General features: G+C 47.5%; 1 non-coding gene across 1 annotated transcript; it reads right to left on the bottom strand.

Moving 5' to 3' along the window:
• Window positions 1-12,131: 12,131 nt before the first annotated feature.
• On the bottom strand, window positions 12,132-12,194 carry LOC112428766 (U7 small nuclear RNA). The gene has a single exon (XR_003020814.1). It is a non-coding gene; the product is annotated as a U7 small nuclear RNA (small nuclear RNA).
• Window positions 12,195-17,823: the final 5,629 nt, after the last annotated feature.

The following is a 17,823-nucleotide window of genomic DNA, read 5'->3' as shown; positions in this document are numbered from 1 at the left end:
TCCAGTACAGATTTCTGTGTAAGCTTTTTTTCCCCCAAGTTCATTCATTCACTAGTAGTTTATTGAGCACCTACTGTTTGCAGTATAGCTAACAAAGCCAAAATTTGGTGGGATAAGTACAATGAGGAAAATGAAGTGGGGATGAGGTTGGAGACTCACAGGAGGATTGATCTTGGAGGAAGTGCTGGGATTCTGGAGGTGGGCTGGAATGCAAGGCATACTGAGATCTGCCCTAAAGATGCCAAGTCATACTGTGATGTTCCTGTGGGGACTGGGGCGGGGAAGATGGGGAACCTTGCCAGCACCCTTCAGAGTTTGGGGCCACTCTTCCCTCTGGCCAATGGTAACTTGAAGGCTAGAGATACACTCATATCCAACATGCCCCTGGGCTCCCCTGACTGTCCTTAAAAATGAAATAAGAAAGTTACTTTTCATTAACTTCTTTAAAAAATGGAGATATAATTCACATGCCATAGTATTCACCCATTTAAATTGCACAATTCAGTGGCTTTTAGCATATTCACAAAGTTGTGCAACCATCTCCACCTAATTCTAGAACATTTTCCTCACCCCAGAAAGAGCTCTGTACCATTAGCAGTCATTTCCCTAGTCCCAATCCCTCTGCTCCCAGCCCCAGGGAAATACTAACAAACCGTCTCCATGGATTTGCCCATTCTGGACATCTCATGTAAATGGAATCATGTAATCTGTGACCTTTGGGTTTGGCTCCTTTAACTTGGTATCGTGTTTTTAAGAGTCATCCATGTTGTACCATGTCTATATTCAGTGTTGCATTACTTTTTCTGACAGTACTGTTCCAATGTAAGGATATGCCATTTTTGCTTATCCATTGGTAAGCTGACGAACATTTGGGTGGTTTCTACTTTTTGGCTATTATGAATAATGCTGCTATGAACAGCCATATACAAAGTTTTGTGTGGCCATATATTTTCAGTTCTCCTAAGTAGGTACCTAAGTTCATTAACTTTTTTTCTTTTTTTTTTTTTTTTTTTGAGACAGGGTCTTGCTGTGTCACCTTGACTAGACAGGCTGGAGTGCAGTGGCACCATCTCACAACCTCTACCTCCTGGGCTCAAGCAATTCTCATGCCTCAGCCTCCCCAGTAGCTGGGATTACAGGCATGCACCACCACCACACCTGGCTAATTTTTGTATTTTTAGTAGAGGCAGGGTTTTGCCATGTTGGCCAGGCTGGTCTTGAACTCCTGACCTCAAGTGATCCACCCGCCTGATCACTTGAGGAAAGGAGTGATCCCTTTCCTCTCCATTAGATCATGGCTGACACCCCTATAACAAAAGACAGATTAACAAGAAAAAGCATAACAAACTTACAGTTTTACTTGACATGGTAGCCTTTGGAATGAAGACCCAAAGATAATAGGGAAAACTATTCATTTTTATGCTTATGTTCAATGAAAAGTCAATGTGGAAATATGATTGGACATGTAGAAATATGGACAAAAAGGGCATGGTCCTAATGCTATTAGAATAGACTTCATGGGGAAGCTCACCAAGGTCTGTCTGCAGCATTACCCCTGCCAGGTGTGGGGGTAGGATCCCTCTGGAATGAGTGTCTTCATTTCTTTATGGGCAGCTGTTACATAGAAAGGTGGGGGAGATTTAAGAGCAATGTATTTAGGTTTTATGGCTGGCTTTCAGGAAAATGGATTCTGGCTTCTATGACCCGCCTTGGAGAAGAGGAATTCTGGTTTCTATGGCTCACCTGGGGGAGAATCAGGGGCAACAGACAGGAGGGCAGAGAAACTTTTCTTCTGTGGCCTTCATTTGGGGTATCATTTCTGGGGCTCCAGTGTTACCTTCACAGCGATAAAAAAATAACTACGTCTTGCCAGGAACTTGGCAACTCTGAGAGGATTAAAGCAAGACTGCTGCCAACTTCTGTTGCTTCCTTATCACCTCAAGTCATCTCAGATGAAAGTCTCTGACAGTTGATCTCAAGGAATTACACGCAGCAATTGGGAAGCACATTTTTATTTGCTTAAGCTTCCAAAGTCGAATGTAATATCATTCGCACAAATAAAAATTTACAGCCTAGTGATAGTTGGTCAACTAAGAGAGCAAAGTATAGAGTGTTTTTCGAAGGATGACTGTGGCTTTCAACTTTAAAACACAAACCTGATTGAAATGTGGTGGCGCGAACATGGCAATAGGAGGTACTCTTCTGCAGGTTTGGGAGGGAGAGAGGTCAAAAGCAATGTTGATGCTTAAATTTCAAAAGATTTGGGTTTTGTTGTGTTCTTAGCATTTCCCTCAAATATTTTATTTTGAAATTTTTCAAATATGCAGAGAAGTTGAAAGATGGATACTCATACTTCTTATCAATTAACAGTTTGCCACCTTTGCTGTATCTCCCTGTATATATATGCTTTTCAAAAAGGAACTCGTTGAGGCCAGGTGCAGTGGCTCATGCCTATAATCCCAACACTTTGGGAGGCTAAGCCAGGCAGATGGCTTGAGTCCAGGAGTCTGAGACCAGTGTGGGCAACATGGTGAAACCCCATCTCCCCTAAAAATGCAAAAATGAGCCAGAGGTGGTGGCGCACACCTGTGGTCCCAGCTATTTGGGAGGCTGAGGTGGGAGGATCACCTGAGCCTGGGAGGTCAAGGCTGCAGTGAGCCTTGATCTTGAGCTACTGCACTCCAGCCTGGGCAACGCAAGTAAGATCCTGTCTCAAAAAAAAAAAAAAAAAAAAAAAAAAAAGAACAAGTTACAGATATAAGGCTTTTGTCCCTAATAATTTAAGCATGTACTCACTGCCTAAGATAAACGACTTTCTAGCTGACTAGAATACCATTATCATCCCTAAGAAAGTCAACACAGAAATGCAGGAGAGCCGGGTGTGGTGGCTCATGCCTGTAATCCCAGCACTTTGGGAGGCTGAGGCAGGCAGATCACCTGAGGTCGAGAGCTCGAGACCAGCCTGACCAATATGGTGAAACCCCATCTCTACTAAAAATACAAAAATTAGCCGGGCCTGGTGGTGCGTGCCTGTAATCCCAGCTACTCGGGAGGCTGAGACAGGAGAATCGCTTGAACCCGGGAGGTGGAGGTTGCAGGAACCAAGATCACACCATTGCCCTCCAGCCTGGGCAACAGAGTGAGATTCCGTCTCAAAAATAGATAAATAAATAATAATAAAAAAGAAATGCAGGAGGAAAAAGTGGAAAGTGGGGAGGAGTGGATAAAGAAGAAAATGAGTTAGGCTTTGGAATCGTTCTCTGGAGAGCCCGGAGCGCCATCTAGGTGCTACACCTGGAAACAGGTGAAAGAGGGCTAAAACCGCGGCATGGATGAGTTGGCCTATGGAGGGCTTCTAGAGCGAAATGAAGATTGAAATGAAGACTGTAAGAGGCAGGCAGAGAAAGAGGACCCGTCTATCCTGGGGATTGAGGAGAGATGTGGTGTGGAGGAGCCCAGAGAGGAGGAAATGCTCTTCCCAGTCAGCAGCTTGCTGCTGTTTGCAATGAAACCAAAGCCCAGAATCCTTTCCGTTTTGTGGTGTTGAGCTTTAAGCAAACATCTGGAATTCTCTTCTACATACAAATCAAATATGATGCTTTCCGAGCAAAAAAGTACATCACATTCTATATCACTAGAAACTGGAGTGAGAGCTTATCATTTTTCATTTTCTTGAAGAAATTATTTTACATTTTAGTTGAGACTTCGTGGTAGAGAAAGAAATTACAGGCTCAGAAATCAGGCTGCTCTGCCACTTACTACGTTGTTTTGGAAAAGCCTCAGGTTCCTCAACTATAAAACTGCGCCAGTGGGGCTGGGCGCTGTGGCTCATGCCTGTAATCCCAGCACTTTGTGAGGCCGAGTGGGGCAGATCACGAGGTCAGGAGATCGGGACCATCCTGGCCAACATGGTGAAACCCCGTCTGTACTAAAATAACAATAACAAAAAAAAAATTAGCCACGCGTGGTGGCGCAGGCATGTAATCCCAGCTACTCAGGAGGCTGAGGCAGGGGAATTGCTTGAAACTGAGAGGTGGAGGTTGCAGTGAGCCGAGGTCGTGCCACTGCACTCCAGCCTGCGACAGAGCAAGACTCCATCTCAAAAAAAAACAACAAAAAAAAACTGGGCCAGTTCAGGCCAGGCATGGTGGCTCACGCCTGTAATCCCAGCACTTTGGAAGGCTGAGGCTGGGTCACTTGAGATCAGGAGTTTGAGACCAGCCTGACCAACTTGGTGAAACCTCGTCTCTACTAAAAATACAAAAATTAGCCCTGTGTGGTGGCACGTGCCTGTAATCCCAGCTACTCAGGAGGCTGAGGCAGGAAAACTGCTTGAACCTGGGAGGCAGAGGTTGCAGTGAGCTGAGATCATGCCACTGCACTCTAAGCTGGGCAACAAAGCGAGACTCTGTCTCAAAAACAAACAAACAAACAAACCGGGGCCAGTTCATACCTGTTTAGGTTAGTAGGACTGATTACTTACAGGAGATAATAGCTATAAAGTTCCTAAAATGGTGCTTAACATGGACTAGCTGTTCAGTAAGTATTCCCTTCTTCCTTAAAAAAATAAAAATAAAAAAATAAAAAATAAAGATTATCCCTATAATAACAGCAACTTGGGAAGCTGAGACAGGCAGATTGCTTGAGCTCATGAGTTCGAGACCAGCCTGGACAACATGTGAAACCCCGTCTCTACAAAAAATACAAAAATTAGCCGGTGGTGCTATTCGGAATGCCGAAGTGGGAGGATCGCTTGAACCCAAGAGGTGGAGGTTGCAGTGAGCCGAGATTGCACCACCGCACTCCAACTTGGGTGACAAAGCAAGACCCTGTCTGAAAAAAAGGAGATTATCACTATAAAACTGCCGTATGTGTTTATGATTACATTCCATGCCTGTTTCAAATCCATGCATACCCAGCTCTGTTTGAAATCTATGCATACCTGGTGACTCCTGGCCCACCTTTGGTTCACAATGCCCCAGTTACATACCTTTTAGAGAGAGTGCACACACAGCTGTAGATAAATGCATCCCATATTCACTCTCACCTACATAGATACCTAGCTTAAAATAAGAACCCCTGCACACATAGCACATATAGATGATCTCACAACCAGAAAAAACATGACAAAAACATACATATCTCCTTAGAAATAAGGCCCAGCACAGTGGCTCACAATCAGTAGTCCCAGCACTGTGGGAGGCCCAAGTGGGCAGATCACTGGAGCCCAGGAATTTGAGACGTGCCTGGCCAACATAGGAAAACCCCGTCTCTACTAAAAATACAAAAAACTAGCTGGGCGTGTTGGCGCTTACCTGTAATCCCAGCTGCTTGGGACACTAAGAATTGCTTGAACCCAGGAGGTGGAGGTTGCAGTGAGCCAAGATTGCACTGCTGCACTCCAACCTGGGTGACAAAGCGAGACTATTGTCTCAAAAAAAAAAAAAATGTGCATATTTTAGTAATTACATATATTCTCACATTCAAAAGTAATGGTCTGTGGTTTGAATAAGGAAATGGAGTTGAGTGCATGCACCTAAGATAGCCGTAAGAATTTTCCACCTAAAGAAGGACACTGAGGCGAAATTAACAGAGAGAGTTTATTGGGGCCGAGGTTGAGAACTGCAGCCTGGGACACACTTCCCAGTTGTCTTGCAGAGTGCTCCCGCTAGGGTTTGCTGCAAGCAGGTTTTTAAGGGCAAAAGGGAACAAAAGGTGGACTGACAAAGTTGTTTGACAGGAGTGCTCATTGGTTTATAGAAATAACACTGATTAATGATTAACTGTACATTATTGAACTACAGGGTATGCACGATGGTGTCCAGTGTATGGCATTTTATGGCTGCTTGGCGTTAGTCTAGAGCCCACATAGCAAATGCCTTCAAGAAGTAGTCACTTAGCTCAAGGATGTGACTGCTGTCACACTCTGTCACATTTCAATGCCTCTCTGGGCCTGATAACTAAAGCATTCCTCAGATAAAAGTTTATTTTCTTTCTCGGAATGGAATTCATTTTTCCTTAAAATGTCTTTTTCCCATGCTTAGAAAATTGCCTCAGATAATTACATCATTTCTCTGTAGAAACTAAGGCTGTTTTTGGTTTTTGTCTTAGTCATGTTTTACTATATCATTTGCCTGTTTGTACACTACTTAGCTTAAGATGAAAATTAGAATAAAATGAAGGAAAATCCCAAATGTTATAATTCTTGCACACATGTTAAAACCAACTTGCTCATTCACCTGGTGAATATATAATAAGACATTCTATTACATATATTACATGTATAATAGGCTATTGCTTATTTGGAGGGTGGGCATACTATTTTAAAAAATAAGGCCAGTGGCTGGGCGCGGTAGCTCATGCCTGTAATCCCAGCACTTTGGGAGGCCGAGGCTGGCAGATCACCTGAGGTCAGGAGTTCAAGACCAGCCTGGCCAACATGGTGAAATCCCGTCTCTACTAAAAATACAATACTGTTTGCTTGTTAATTTGGAGACTATTTCATTGAGTCAACCACTGTATGTTTCCCACATTTTAATTGTGCCAGATTTTTTTTAAAAAGTAGTGCCGCCGGGCGCGGTGGCTCACGCCTGTAATCCCAGCACTTTGGGAGGCCGAGGCGGGCGGATCACAAGGTCAGGAGATCGAGACCACGGTGAAACCCCGTCTCTACTAAAAATACAAAAAATTAGCCGGGCGCGGTTGTGGGCGCCTGTAGTCCCAGCTACTCGGGAGGCTGAGGCAGGAGAATGGCGTGAACCCGGGAGGCGGAGCTTGCAGTGAGCCGAGATCGCGCCACTGCACTCCAGCCTGGGAGACAGAGCGAGACTCCGTCTCAAAAAAAAAAAAAAAAAAAAAAAAAGTAGTGCCATTTGCTTTTAAAATTATTATTTAAAAAGTATTTAATTTAAAAATGTTTAATTACATTAAATTTGAGTTAAAACAGCATTTTAATTTAATAATTTAAAAATTACTATTTTAAATTGAGATGTAGTTTAGATACAATAAAATGAACAGGTCTCAGTTGTTCAGTTTAAGGAAGAATTTTGATAATTGTATGGCCCCATGGAATAGTCATGCAAAACTAGCTGTGGAACATTTCTATCACTCCAGAAAGTTCTCCTGTGGTACCATTTACTTTTAAAATTAAAAGCCACCAAAATGTACGCTTTAAAAGGATGAATTTTATGTGAATTATGTCTCCTACACACACACACACACACACACACACACATTTGCCCCACATGTACTTGCTGTGTCATGTCCAGAAATAGCAGAGGCTAGCATAATTTTTTAATACCATATAAAGTACCCGACTGTTCTGTGTGGGAAACGCATGAAGGGAGAAGAAAAGACATACACACAATACCTTTAAGGGTAAACAACCTTTATCTCATGTAAATGGCAATGCAGATATAATAAGCAAATGATATAATAATAGACAGATACTAAGCAGATTGATATAATACGCAAATTGCAATGGGAAGGGAAGAAGGGAAAAGATATTTACACTCACCAGACTATGGAGGATTCACCACCAGACTGGGAAGCAACAGCCTGGGCTCCAGGGTCGGCCACTTGTCGGTGCACAGACGAGGAGACGTCTCACGAAGCTTCAGCGCAGTCTGGAACCCTAGTTCTTTTTGTAACTAGTTGTTTGGCATGAGGCCCAGTCATGAGGGCCCTTAATGACTGAGCTCAAGGAACACAAAAAGGTGAACTTGTTTTGCTATCGTCTATTGTTTTTCAATAACTAGCGTATAGGAGTAGATTGAAATAGAGATTTCTCCGAACAGTGCTGGATGAACACCTCAAGAGACTCACACAACCTATTCTGGGAATTGGTGATCATTGTTTGTGTCCATGTTTAATTGAATTCAAATTTAATATTTAACTTTTCCTCCACACCGACCCCATATATAACATTCAATGTACTTTTTCCCTAAAACAGAAAATTGGAAGTTCGTGAACATTGTAAGAAATATACCAGCCGGGCATGGTGGCTCACACCTGTAATCCCAACACTTTGGGAGGCTGAGGTGGGTGGATCACCTGAGGTCAGGAGTTCAAGATCAGCCTGGCCAACATGATGAAACCCCATCTCTATTAAAAATACAAAAAATTAGCCAGGCGTGGTGGCATGCACCTGTAATCCCAGCTACTCAGAGGCTGAGGCAGGAGAATCGCTTGAACCTGGGAGGCGGAGCCTGCAGTGAGCCGAGATCGTGCCACTGCACTCCAGCCTAGGCAACAAGAGCAAAACTCAAAGGAAGGAAGGAAGGAAGGAAGGAAGGAAGGAAGGAAGGAAGGAAGGAAGGAAGGAAGGAAGGAAGGAAGGAAGGAAGGAAGGAAGGAAGGAAGGAAGGAAGGAGGGAGGGAGGGAGGGAGGGAGGGAGGGAGGGAGGGAGGGAGGGAGGGAAGGAAGGGGGGAGAGAGAGAGAGAGAAGAGGAGAGGAGAGGAGAAGAGAAGAGAAGAGAAGAGAAAAGAAAAGAAAAGAAAAGAAAAGAAAAGAAAAGAAAGAAAAGAAAGAGAAGAGAAAAGAAAAGAAAAGAAAAGACACCAAGACCAGTTGGGCCGGGGCGGTGGTTCGGCCTTCCACTGCAGTGACAATAAATAGGCTTCCTGGGCTCTGGGGAACGGAGAAGGACATCGAGTTTACCTAGTGTCTAAGTGATGTAAATTTATCCCCCACCGAGGAAGGGCCTGGCCTGAATGCAAGAGTTACCACAGCAACAAGACTATCCTGGCAATAAATCCTCTCCAGGGCAAGGCTGCAAGTGAGGGAGGCGGGAGTGTGCAGCTGACCTCACAGCTAGATTATCACCATGTGCTCCACAAACTCCTCCTCCACGGGTGACTGTCAGAGCTAACCCAGAGAGCAGGGAACCCTCCATGCCACCAAATCAAAGCCTCCCCAGCCATACTAGGGATCTGGCTAACTCTCTCCAGAGAACGGCAGTCCTCAAACCTTAGCTGTGCGTCAGAATCCTGGAAGGCATGTTAAGATATGGACTGCTGGGCCCTAACTCCAAAGTTGTTGCTTCAGTGGTCGGGGCTGGAATCCAAGTGTTTGCATTTCGAACAAGTTCCCAGGTGAAGCTGATGCTCCTGGTCTGGGGACCACACATTTTTATTTATTTTTAAAAATTATTTAATTTTCTTTTTCTTTTTTTTTTTTTTTTTTTTTGAGACAGGGCCTTGCTCTGTCAGCCAGGCTGAAGTACAGTGGCCTGATCAGAGCTCACTGCAGCCTCGAACTCCTGGGCTCAAGTGATCCTCCCACCTCAGCCTCCTGAGTAGCTGGGACTACAGGCACACACCACCATACCCAGCTAATTGTTTTAAAATAGTTTTTAGAGATGGGGGTGTCACTATGTTGCCCAGGCTGGTCTTGAACTCTGGGTGTCAATCTATGCTCCAGCCTCAGCCTCCCAAAGTGCTGGGATTACAGGCGTGAGCCACCACACCTGTTTGGGACCACACTTTGAGAAAGTGCTAAACCCTTGGTTTAGCTTTCTACTCCTTATAATATTTGGTGCTTGAGAATTCTCACACAGTCAACAATATTCTAGGACAGTCCGGACCTATCAGTCCTGGTCACGCTGTCTGGAGAGAAGGATCAAGCCAGGCATGAAAGACCCAAGAGTGGGAATGCCTCTTCCAGCTAGGCTGCTCCGGCCACTGTTCAGACACACTAACCCCAGCACCCTAACCTGGGGAGCAGTGGGATGTATCAGGTGTAGAGATAGCTGCATGTGCATTTGTGAACACTGTGTGGGTAGCAGAGATGACAGTTCTCACCAGCCGTGCCAGAAGAGTCTAGTGATGGTTCTGCCAGTGACAATCAATCTCACATGAATTCAATGACTCAGTGGGCCAGGACAAAGCAGACAGGTTAGCAGCTGGATCCAGCCTCTGCCAGTCAAAAGCTGTGTGACCTGGGCAAATTTCCTTACTTCTCAGAATCTTGCTTTGCAAAGAATTCATTACTTTGCAAGGGTAAGCCTGTGGATTGGTCAGTATTTGGAAATGTTTTAGGTGAGATATTTCTTGCCTGCATCTTTTCCTTCATTCCTCTTCTCCCCTTTAAGCTGGGAGCATTCCTTACTTTGGGGTAAGGGCTGAGGTTTTGAGGACAGTCCTGCTGCAGGTGGAATTGGTGGACCGGCAGCATCAGCATTACCTGGGAGGGAAGCAAATTCTGGGACCACAGCCCACATCTACTGAATCTCCATCTCAGTCTCTGGGGATGAGGCCCAGAAATCTGTGTTTTAGCATATAACGTCCTCAGGTTATTATACACAGGTGACTGAGCAGCTCTGGCCTAGAACAAAAAAGTTTCAGTGTAGAGGCTTCAAAATCCATCGTTGACAGCATGGTCTGAAAAACAGTATGCATATGTTGTATGCAGTATGTTGAGAAAGGGTTTTTCTTTGGAGGCCAAAGCTTAGAAAACCAAGCACAGAGTTTATGTTACAAACCATGGTGTCAGGAGGCATTTGTGTTGAAGCCCTCTCTATCCCTAAAGGAAGAACAGTTGGATCAGTGGGAAACAGAGCAGGAACCAGATGGGGTGAGATTAGATCTCGGAGGAATTGCAGGGTACAGCCTCCTTCTCACCCCACCAGGCCCTGGCTTGAAAAGGTTTACTGGGTGGGTCAGACTGTCCCCCAAGAGGTGAAGTAGCAGACAGTTCCAGCCAGAGGTACACAACTGGAGGAAAGAAAGGGCTGAGAGGCTATCACAGGGGCACCGGGCACCCCAATTTATGGAGGGACTAGAGACAGAAAGGGAGGCAATCTGGAGAAGGAACTGTGCGGAAAACCAGAAGGAAGCCGAGGCGGGACAGCATGCGTCCAGGGCTGGCGGGATTACTATTATGAGCCAGGAGCCCTGAAAAGCAGTGAGGGCAGCTTCAGAGGCAAAGCATGAGTGGGAACAGTCGTTGCCCTGTCCTGGGTGGTGAGAGACAGTGTGGCCTATGTGACTTTTCTTGCTGGTCCCGAGGGTCACTCCAGGCCTGCCTGTGATAACCTCACCCTGTGCTGATCCTGGGGAAGGTTCTCTCTGGGTTTATCCCCTGCAGACCCAGGGCTGTGGAGGAGCTGGCACTGAGGAAGGCATCCCCACAGGGCCCTCCAGCCCAGAAAGGGACCTGGGAGGCACTTGGCTCCACTGCCCTGAGGGATTGGGTAACCTGGGTGTGTCCCCGCCGTTCCTGAAGAGTTGGCTCATTCCCTCCCTCCTCTCCAAAAACAAACTAAGACGCCCATGGTGAGGTCAGTTTCAGTTGAAGCTGCTTTGCATAAAAAACGAAACATCTTCCTCTTGCTGGGAATACTTACACCAAAAGCTTTATGAGGATGGCTTTGACGGCTGCGAGGTCAGGAGATGGGAGTTTTCCTCTCAATCTGCAGGACCTTGGGGAAATCACTCACCAGCTAATGTGTGTCAGTGCTTACCGTGTGCCAGGCACCTTTGAATCCTCCCACAGCCCTTGAGGCTTTTTCAGTGAATGCTGAGAGGCGGGTGCTTTGCCTGGCTGCCAGGGCCCTGTAATCAGCAGAGCCGGGATTTGCGCCTGGGGGTCCAGGATGAAGCTAAGTGTTAGCGCATCTCCGAGATGCTTCCCAGTGCCCAGACTTCCTGCTTCTCTAGTTCTAAATCACTGGCCATCTGACTGTGGGAGACTATGGCTTAGGCTGGCCACACTTATTCTGATCTTGGGGGCTAGGATGTCCCAGATGGCTGCATCCTGCCATGACCATGGGTAAACAGCTTCACTTGCCCCGAAGCTTCCTTTACAGGGAGAACAGGGCAAGACCCCACAGCAGCCACAGCAGATGCGTGGCTCTCACCACCAGCCTGTGTTTTTAAGGGCAGAGACCTTGTCTTCTCACTTTTGTATACTGCCCCTCTACCCCATGCTTCAGAGAACACGGCACGTGGTACGTGTTCCTTAAACGTTTCTGATTAAACCCAGTGACAAATCCTTTTGCAAAGATATATACCACAGTTGAGCTCTGGCATACTTACTCATGAGATTTTTAAGCATTCATTTATTCAACAAATATTTATGTATGTATTTATTTATTTTGTTTCATTTTTTAAATTACTTTTCTTGGGGGAGGGGGGCTTTCCAGCAAAAACCAGAAAGCCTGCTAGACAAACTCTAAAAGAGCTGTTAACACTTCAACAAATATTTAAATGAGTGCCTACTCTCTGCCAGGCACACACCAGGTGATACGTGATCCAATGGTGATCAAAACAATAGGTCCTCATGGGGTTACAGTCTTGTGGGGAAGAAATGGACTAATCAGTTTCCCAAATGCACATAAAATGACAGCTATGAGAAGGTGACTGAAGGAAAGGGTCACAGGACTGTGGAAGCATAGGCAAGAGGCCTGCCTGGGCTTCAGGGAGGCATCCCTGAGGTGAAGGCTTGCACATTGATCCACCCACCTACCATCTAGTAGGGACCACATTCCAGAGAGACCTACCTTCCTTCCTTCCCTTCCTTCCCTTCCTTCCCCTCCTTCCCCTCCTTCTCTTCCTTCCCATCCTTCCCTTCCTTCCCCTCCTTCCCCTCCTTCTCTTCCTTCCCATCCTTCCCTTCCTTCCCTTCCTTCCCCTCCTTCCCTTCCCCTCCTTCTCTTCCTTCCCATCCTTCCCTTCCTTCCCCTCCTTCCCCTCCTTCTCTTCCTTTCCATCCTTCCCTTCCTTCCCCTCCTTCCCCTCCTTCTCTTCCTTTCCATCCTTCCCTTCCTTCCCCTCCTTCCCCTCCTTCTCTTCCTTCCCATCCTTCCCTTCCTTCCCCTCCTTCCCCTCCTTCCCTTCCTTCCCCTCCTTCTCTTCCTTCCCATCCTTCCCTTCCTTCCCTTCCTTCCCCTCCTTCTCTTCCTTCCCCTCCTTCTCTTCCTTCCCATCCTTCCCATCCTTCCCTTCCTTCCCATCCTTCCCCTCCTTCTCTTCCTTCCCCTCCTTCTCTTCCTTCCCATCCTTCCCATCCTTCCCATCCTTCCCTTCCTTCCCATCCTTCCCATCCTTCCCTTCCTTCCCTTCCTTCCCCTCCTTCCCATCCTTCCCTTCCTTCCCCTCCTTCTCTTCATTCCCATCCTTCCCTTACTTCCCCTCCTCCCCTTCCTTCCCCTCCTCCTCTTCCTTCCCCTCCTTCCCATCCTTCCCTTCCTTCCCTTCCTTCCCTTCCTTCCCTTCCTTCCCCTCCTTCCCTTCCTTCCCTCCATTTTTTTGAGACAGGATCTCACTCTGTCTCCCAGGCTTGAGTGCAGTGGTGAGATCCTAGTTCACTGCAGTTTCAAACTCCTGGGCTCAGGCAATGCTCCTGCCTCAGCCTCCTGGGTAGCTGGGACTACAGGTGGGTGCCACCATGCCCAGATAATTTTTAAAAATTTATAGTAGAGATGAGGTTTCACTGTGTTGCCGAAGCTGGTCTCGAACTCCTGGCCTCAAACAGTCTCTGCCCATCTCTGCCTCCCAAAGTGCTGGGATTACAGATGTCACCTGCCGCGCCTGGCCCACAGGAGCAACTTCTGTAGTAGGCAGGTGGATCCTCTATGCAATGATAGAAATTAAATGAATGTCCGTTCAAACTATTTGGAGGCCACACTGCACATCCATTCAGTTATCAAAAATAAATTAACAATATGAAACCTACCATTGACAAAGCCATAGGGAAATAGGTACAAACCATGTATTGCTAGGAGCACTGCAACTTAGTTCAACTTTTTTGGAGGACAACCTGGCAACATGTAGCCAGAGCTTTAGATACTGTACCCTAGGGGTTCGTTTTGGGGAGTGTTTCTTTTCTTTTCTTTCTTCTTCTTCTTTTTTTTTGTTTGTTTTGTTTTGTGTGACGGAGTCTTGCTCTGTCACCCAGGATGGAGTGCGGTGGTGAGATCTCAGCTCGCTGCAACCTCCACCTCCCAGGCTCAAGTGATTCTCATGCCTCAGCCTCCCGAGTAGCTGGGTTTACAAGCTCACGCCACCACGCCCAGCTAATTTTTGTATTTTTAGTAGAGACAGGGTTTCACTATGTTGGCTGGGCTGGTCTTTAACTCCTGACCTCAAGTGATCCTTCCACCTTGGCCTCCCAAAGTGCTGGAATTACAGACATGAGCCACCACGCCTGGCTAGTTTGAGGAGTATTTCAAAAGGAAATGCAGTGGTATTTATAATAAAAAAAAAAATTTAAAGGAAATAAGACCCGATTAATATGTGAAAAACAATAATATATAAATACATGGATTGCAGCAGGCACTGACAGGGTTGTAGTTGTTTATGCGCCTTCCTGACGTTCATGAACGTCACCTCCTTGGATGCTCATGTCACTTCTATGAGGAACACGAAGCTCTGGGCACCCAGCTGGTGAGGGCAAGAGTCATGTGTGCCCCACATGACACCACACTGCTAACTTCCATCTCACCGGTCCCCAGGCTGTCTGTGCTCCTGAGGGGACTCTGGGGCACGGTGACACTCCCCAGTGGGCAAGGGAGCTGAGGTCACAGTCTGCTTTCAACACTCATACCTGAGTCACTGCCTGGGCCTGAGTAGGGGAAATCCAGCCCCTGCCTGCTGCAGCCACCTGGCCTGGCTCCCCCGGCTCTGGGGGATGTCACTGTTCTGTGGGTATCAAGCTGTGTGACGGTGAAGCCAGGTGCCCTCTCCCTACAGCCGCCCTTGGCCCACGGAGCCTGCCTGCTGGGATGCGGAGGAGGGGGTCCCAGCCCCTCCTGTCCCATGTCAGGTCTGTAGCACACAGACTGCCTGCCCAGGGTCCTCAGATCAGCTGTCTTCGCTCTGACCTGCAGGTCTCGGCTCCTGCATACTGCAAGCTGGGTGCCTTCCTTCTACAGAACCCAGGCGCCCTTGCAAGGAAACCATGGAATTTCCCCAGCAAGGAGTCTGCGGCAACTCCAGGCCACAGGAAGGTCACAAATGGTCAGACAAGGAATGAATTCCAGGGAGGAAGCACCAGCCCTGCCCACGCTGTCTGGGGCCCCTACCAAGGGGACAGGAAAGCTCCACAAACAGAACCCGGAGCGTCCAGGGAGCGTCTGGGCTGCAGGTAGGTGTCGCCTTACACACTTTACACCAGGCCCCTTCCTGCCTCCCATTTAGAGCCTCTTGGACCAATCACATCAGAATCTCTAGGGCAGGACCTGTGGGCATCCATGCTTTTTAAAAGTCCTCCAGGGGTTTGCAGTGTGCCGACAAGGTTCAGGGCCACTAATTTAAACCCTGAAATTCTTACACCAGATCTTTCTACAGTTTGGGGTAAGCTACTTTCCTGTCTATGGAAATCCTGCTTGTTCTACAGGGCACATCTCAACCGCCCCCCATTTGATGAAGCCTTCCTTGACTTCCCAGTTTCCTGAGGCAAAGTTAATTGCTTCCCCACCATCATTAATTCTGGTGGGGTCCGGGCCATGCCTGGGTGCAAATCCTGCCTCCATGACTTCCTAGTTGTGCCATGGCCACGTCTCTCCACTTCTGCAAGCCTCAATTTTCTTATCTGTAAAATGAGGCTAATAATAAAAGTACCTATTTTATAGGGTTAGTGTACAATTAAATGCAATCATCTGCTTATAACAGTGGTGGTCAGTAAATGCTAGCCATTTCTTATAACTCAAATTCTTTTCTGCCTTGTCTGTACTTTCAAAATGCAAACTCCTTGAAAGTTGAGCCTGAGTCCACCCCAGCCTCGTGCTCCCCGCACCCTGTCTACACCATCCTCTGCACGTAGCAGTATTCAATAACTATTTGATGAATAAATGAATCGGAAGGGAATCCTTATGTGACATTAGAACTTGCTTCCCAATTTAGCTCTGGAATAAATCCAGAGTCCATATGTTGATTTGTTGAGCAATGTTTTCCTTTATTGAGTGCTTCCTATCTACTGGGCTCTGAGAATTTAAAGATAAACACACAATTACTGTCATTGAGGAGAGTCTGGCAGAGGACACAGATTCATGACCTTGTTGTTTTATTATGCTTGTAACATTGTCTCAGAAGTGCCACCGAGGCACAAAGGAAGAAGAGGGGAAGGGGAGGGAGCAAGGAAGTGTTAGTGCAGAGGATACAAGGAGAAGGAGTTTGCTGGGTAGAGAGGCAGGGAAGGGTATTGGAGCTGAGGAAACAGTACCTGCGAGGCCAGAAAGGCCCAAGAGGGTGAGCGGCAATCTGCCAGCCAGGGAGGGTCTGGTCATGTTTGTGTTCCGAGAAGGTAAACAGAGAGCACCTGGGCTGGTTTCCTTCTCTCAGGCCGTCCTGGCAACCACGCCTTACTGAAAGGAGTCCTGACTCAGAGTTGCTGTGCTGTCCCTTCTCCTGTCCCTGCCTGGAAGAGGCCTCTCAGGTTGACCAAGCTTTGCTCCCACCTGTGGGTGAGAAGGGCAGATGGCCGAGAGTGGGTGTGGAGGAGGAGGAAGATTGGATGGCAATGGTCCTGGGAGTTTCATTCACTGGAGGTGTAACTTTCAGGCTCAAACTAGAGGCAAAAGATGGGGCAGTCCATGAGAAATGGGCGGGGGAGCAGGCGTAGCAGAGGGGCCCCAGCTGCTGCCTGGCCGGGGACTTGCCTCTTCTGTTTGTTTGTTAGAAATCATGACTCTGCCATTATTTGCTGTGACATCTTGGGTACTTAACCCCTCACTCGAGACCTCAGTGTCATCTTCTGTAAACTGAATGGCGTGGGCCAGGTGATCTTTCAACTCTCTAATTCCAAGGAAGAAGGAAGTTCAGGGAGCGGTGTGGATTTTGTAGATAAGGGGCCGAGGGTGGGGACTCCCAGACAGGACAAAGTCTCTTCTGGAGGGAGCAGCAGCTTTTTCAGAGTGGGTGGGTGGCGGAGCTCACCTTCCTTTGTTGCTCCTAGGCCTGGTGCAGCCTCAAACCCCAGCAGATACTGAGGAGGTGGGGGAGTGGAGCTCCTCCCCTCACCCAGCAGAGAGGAGCCGAGCGGAGCAGCCTCAGCCAGGCGGCCCGGGAAAAGTGCTAGGGTACAGCTGCCCCAGGCACCTCTGATCCCGATCCCAGCTGCTCTTCTCCTCCCCAGCACTGTATAGCCCACAGGAGCTAAATCCAGGGCAGACCTCAGGCTTCTGCCGAAGGGTAGAGGGTGGCAGTGGGAGATCAGCCAGGCGTCTGGGCCAAGAGCCCAGAGAAGAGCTGGTGGCCATAGCACAGGCTACGTGAGGCTGGGTAGCGGGCTCACCTCCCCTCAGCCCCCACCCACCTCCTGCTGGCCTGAGGCATCCTGGGGACCCCTCAATCCCCACATCTTAGTCACAGTCCCTGAAAGTCCCCGGGTTCACAAGGATTCTATTTGAAGCAATGGTTCTCTCTACTTTTATAAGCACCCAGCACCAACCTTTTGTGAAGATATAAAATCAAAGTAAAAATCTCTATAATTATTATTATTATTATTATTATTATTTTGAGACAGAGTCTCGCTCTGTCGCTCAGGCTGGAGTGCAGTGGCGCGATCCTTGGCTCACTGCAAGCTCCGCCTCCTGGGTTCAAGCGATTCTCCTGCCTCAGCCTCCCGAGTAGCTGGGACTACAGGCACCTGCCACAACACCCAGCTAATTTTTTTTTTTTTTTTTGTATTTTTAGTAGAGATGAGGTTTCACTGTGTTAGCCAGGATGGTCTCGATCTCCTGACCTCGTGATCCGCCCGCCTTGGCCTCCCAAAGTGCTAGGATTACAGGCGTGAGCCACTGCGCCCGGCCTATAATTATTTTTTTTTAAGCAAACACTCACACATGGATTAAGAGGACCTGTTCACCATTCGCGCGGCAAAC

The sequence above is a fragment of the Macaca nemestrina genome, chromosome 7 (assembly GCF_043159975.1).
Source record: "Macaca nemestrina isolate mMacNem1 chromosome 7, mMacNem.hap1, whole genome shotgun sequence".
Taxonomy (NCBI): domain Eukaryota; kingdom Metazoa; phylum Chordata; class Mammalia; order Primates; family Cercopithecidae; genus Macaca; species Macaca nemestrina.
Note: the sequence above shows the minus strand (reverse complement) of the source record. Positions and strands in the feature narration are given on the sequence as shown.